This window comes from Sinocyclocheilus anshuiensis, unplaced genomic scaffold (assembly GCF_001515605.1).
Source record: "Sinocyclocheilus anshuiensis isolate Anshui unplaced genomic scaffold, SAMN03320099.WGS_v1.1 scaffold1682, whole genome shotgun sequence".
Taxonomy (NCBI): Eukaryota; Metazoa; Chordata; class Actinopteri; order Cypriniformes; family Cyprinidae; genus Sinocyclocheilus; species Sinocyclocheilus anshuiensis.
This window is the reverse complement of record NW_015542431.1, coordinates 23525-28574: the sequence shown is the minus strand read 5'-3', so window position 1 is coordinate 28574 and position 5050 is coordinate 23525. Positions and strand designations below refer to the sequence as shown.

The window sequence follows — 5050 nt, the reverse complement described above, 5'->3', positions numbered from 1 at the left end:
GTCTGGTCTTGAGTTCACTACGCTACTCCTTACCTGACTCACTAACCCGGACTCCATCCTGAAACCTACCTGTCTCTGTGCCATCCTCTTCAGCCCGATCCTAGAAGGAACCCATCATCACGTGAGCTAGTTCCCTACAATTCATAGACTGTTGCCTTAACCCGTTTGTTTACTTTAACCCGTTTGTTCTCCATCTCTTCTCTCAGCCCCTGTTCAATAAAGAACCCTGTTTACGTTACCTCTCCGTCCTTGGTCTCATTCTGTACTGTGACAATAATAGCCTAATATATATATATATAGGCTATATAGGCTATACATATATAGACTATATATATATGAAATATACATATATATGAAAATGTTAAGGATTACAAAGGGGGTTACATCTGCTTTTTTCCCACATACAGATTTAATTAATTTATTTCATAAATTGCAGTGACTGCTCTAAAATATGAAACACCAATGTTTCAGAAGTTTAGAACAAGCTTATTTGATAACTCTTTTATTTCCTATATGGGTTTATGTATAGCTATGCTTCATTTTTAAAGATTAACTGTTTTTTTTCCAAGACATTGTTAGATTCCAGTGTTTACTGTCATAGCTATGTAAAGATTTGATTCCAAAAACAGTATCATAGCTGATAAAATATTTCTTGTTATGATTTTTAAATATGTATCTAACCTCAGAATGATCTCAAATTAAGTCTGATTTTGTGGTGACTGTGCTTCAAAGGGGACATTGATCTTCCACAAGTTGGTATGATTCTTTAGGGTCTTCATGAACGGTCTGCAACATACTTTGGTTAAAATTCCTCAGTGGTCCTGTAAAACAACACCCTTTTTACCTTGCTCTGTTCACAGTGACTCATTTGGGCAAAGGGCATTTCCCTTTAAATGCTAATGAGCTCTGCTCACCCGCCCCTTTCTTTTGTGGAAGAGCAAAGGCGATTTGTAAATAATCTTAAAAAATATAAAGTGTCAGACTTAATTCTTCTGGAGGTGCAGCTGGATCACGAACAATGGGTACTGATCTATCCCTGATTTTTTACTTTTTAACAAAACCTGCCTTGAATTGTCCCTCATTCAGAAAGCAGTCTGGAGTAAAATTATTTGCTAAACAAATTTAGGTGTATTCAGTGGCGCATTTTACCATTAAAAACAAAACTAATGCACTGCGTCCTCAGTGGCTCTGATGATGGGAAAAAAATAAGATTCTTATGTTCTTCTAAATCACAAAACTACAAAACACCTGCATTGCTTACAAGACATTGTCGCTACAGCTGCTGGAGCGTGGAGAAAATGATGTACTTCGTACAACTGACTGAGGGCGAAAACATGCTAATATTGGACAGTACATCAGCTGTTGTGGGCGGGGCCTGCACAATATGACATCATACTGCTCAGAAAATCCAAACGGCTTGATAATTGAGACTGTTTAGGATTTTGGGGGATTACAAAAGGGAGTGAATGGATTTTTATCATTGTAGGGTGGTTGTGTCCAGGCTGTGCTTTAAAATTAATCTTAATTCAAGTGATGAAGGATTTGGAGATGTCTGACAGTAATCAGTGTTGAGTACTACTGTAAGGTTTACCCTGCCTGGTTTACATGTTTGAAAATGATAAACAGTTGAAAACATTAGAAATTTAGAAAAGTAGTCAAAAAGTAATCAAATGTAATCAGTTACATTACTTTAATAAAGTAATAGAAAAGTTACACTACTTATTACATTTTAAGTAGGGTAACTTGTAATCTGTAACCGATTTCATTTCCAAAGTAACCTTCCCAACACTGCCTGTCTCTCTCTCTCTCTCTCACACACACACGCGCGCGTGCACGCGCGCACACACACACACACACATGATGCGCAAAACTCCACATTTTAACAGTCAATAGCAAATACTTAAACAATTAAGAAAACATACTTACAGTAGCTGATTCAGAATAAGCGCCAGATTGTCATAGCAAAGTCAGAATTACCTCCTCTCCTAGGTTCACGAAACGGTCGTCCATAAAATGGGGGGCGTGGCAGAGTCTTAACTTTGATAAAGAATATCTCTTTGGTTTTGAGACTTTAGTCTTTGCAACTTCAGGGATCTTATCTATGCACAATCAGCTTGTAACACTCCAAAGAGAAAGGAAAACTTGAAATCGCATCATATGACCCCTTTAAACAAATCTTGGTCTTCCTTTTTTTTTTTTGTATCCATAGCCAATGTTTTTTTACACATCCTGTTGTTCTGACTGGCATGTAAAAAATGCTGCATACTAGTGTTCACAAGGTAAAAACCTCTGGTTTGGGTGACATTGATGGTTTTTAAATGCTACTGAACAGGAACGCATGCTGTCAAATGTTGAATAGAGTTGTGAAACACAAGATTAGTGTTAATAGTTCTGGGAATTTTTTTTATAAAATGCTATTATTTTGGTGATTTTTGGCATATATAATGGGTTTTAGTGTCTAAGCAATCGAGAAAACTGCAATAAGGATAGAGAATTAAAAAAAGTAAATAATAATAACCAAGTACGAGCAACAGTGATATTGACACTTCTCAATTAAATATTCTTATGTGTTTAGTTTTAATAAAATTTCTCATTCTGCAGGAAGCACTAATATTAAAAGATCTCAAAAACATTTTTCAAATTGTTAAGAAGCTGGATTAATTAAGAGGAACTGGAATCATATCACGTTAAATTTGTTTTAATGCCTTTGTGTATGAATATTAAACTGTGTTCACAGGTACAAATTTATCAGCACCATCAGTGTCACAGGCCTGACAGTGTAGATATAGATAGATGTGAGCTCATAGTTGTGGTTTGGTTTGTTCTCTGTCAGCTCCACCGCACTAACCAGTTAGAGAGCAGTAGCAGTTGTTCACTTTCACGAGTTCACACTTACATGTGAATGCTAAAAACTCAAAGAACAGAGGTAAGTCTGCTGTGTATATAAACCTCTTATCTTGTTAATTGAGTTGATTACTTAATGTGCTCTTCTCGTGTTAATTATCTGAACATGCTCCTCCCAAACTTTGTTAATAAAACATCATTTATTTTCATGTAAATACATAATTATACATGTAGCTAATACCACCATTACAATAAAAGCCATCAAAATATGGTTCCATATTCCCCTTGTTCATTAAACACAACAGAATAGAACTTTTCATAAATAGCAAATAAATACTGTTAAATCTGAAACAGAATGAGTCTTGACAAAATTTCAGGAAGTCTTGAGGCTTTAATACATCCTGTGTCTTTAACCGTCTGTCATCATTCGGTCAGTATGGAGCTCAGTCAACTTCCTTTTGTGCTCTGTGAGTATTATTTTCTCTCTGTGTATTTCAGTGGATGCTAATTGATATTATATTATGTAAATTATCAAGTTATTTAGTGTTTCTGGAATTTTTATTTTTTCTTGCTGCTCTCAGAGTTTCAAATCCAGCTCTTGTCCATGATGTATGAGTGAAAGAGGAGTTTGATTGAGATGTTGTGTTGTAGATCAAGGTGTTTGTAAGAGTTTGTCTTTATTCTTGTTATCAGACTGTTGGCTTGAAGTTCCCTAAACAGTTTTTTCTCTTTGTGTTTTTAGTGCTGATTTCACACATCCACTCTGGAAACACTGAAGGTGAGTGAATTTGATTCATATATTTCTGACTGATTCTAACTGTTACAAACCACCCGAGAGTTGAGAAATTAATGTTACATTTTATTATGATTATAAATGCACCCTTTTAACAAGTTAAATTATTCATGTGACAATTCTGAGGTGAGACATGAAACACCAAAAACATCAGTCTATCAAAAATATCAGATATATTTCTTACATCCTGTAATGTCCACCCAACGAAGGAATCCAATGGTGGCTGAAGGTTTCCTGCACGTTCGGTCTTTTTGGTGCCGCACAAATTACTTTGTCGAAAATACACCAATGGTGCGCAAAGTAATTTAATTTAAATGAAAATCTACACCATTTTATTATGACCTCAAGTTTAGATTGAGATGCAAATTGGTTGTTTGTCCATTTCTAATTATTGTTCTTCTGGCATGTGATTAGTTAACTGTTTACTTTATATTTTACTCGTTCATTAGGAATCTGTCGCTCAGATTGTCTCACGTCGGCCGTTTTAGGCAGAACTCACGGTCACAAACTCAACAGTCTGATCATTAGCAGGAGGTTGTGGCTACTAATTAATTGGCCGCCTCATGCTTGCCATTCTTTAAATAGTGGTTCCCTTTCAGTCGGTCACTCTCGACGTCACGTCGGATGACCAACGAATTGGGATCTCGCTTAGAGAGACCAATTTACTTTGAGTGTAAACTAAACGAGCCAATGCACATTGGCATGCGATTATTGCATCCAGCTGCCGCTGATCACAGCGTGAGTATAAGTAGGCAGCAGATGCAGCGCATATTCAGCTTTTCGCTTTGGAGCCGAGCGATCACATCATTCTGCTCCGGACTACTCTACTGAGAGAAGAAGACTGAACGAGTTCAGCGCGCTCTTGGAGAGCTCTTCGTGTTGACGGTACGGCGCTTCAGCGGTGGTGGTTTCCCGTGTCGAGTGGGTTGCACGCATCAGGCTGCACTAGAGCTACCCAGCCCGTCTCGATGGCTCCTTCGAACCGTCAGGCTCGGCTATGCGATTCAGTCGCCCGGCGTCCCCCCAAGTTCAGTGGCATCCGCTATCGCAACTCGCCCGCCACCTCCTCCTCTGGAGTCAGAAGCATCTGAGGTCGCTTCGTGCTGTTTACATTCCTGGGCTGCTCAACCGGGCAGCCGACGAGCTGTCTCGAGCTGCGCTTCCGGGAGAATGGCGCCTCCATCCCCAGATGGTCCAGCTGGTTTGGAGACGTTTCGGAGCCACTCAGGTAGACTTGTTTGCCTCTCCAGAAACCTCTCACTGCCAGTTGTTCTTCTCCCTGATCGAGGGAACACTCGGCACGGATGCACTGGCACACAGCTCAGAGACGGGGCATCCCTTGGCACCCGCGTCCAGACCTCTGGAAACTTCATGTCTGGTCCCTGGACGGGACGCGGAGGTTCTAAGTGACCT

The 5050-nt window shown here is 39.1% G+C and overlaps 1 pseudogene; it reads left to right on the top strand.

Moving 5' to 3' along the window:
• The window catches only part of LOC107693567 (uncharacterized), a 35725-nt pseudogene that overhangs the window by 25937 nt on the left and 4738 nt on the right, over nt 1-5050 (top strand).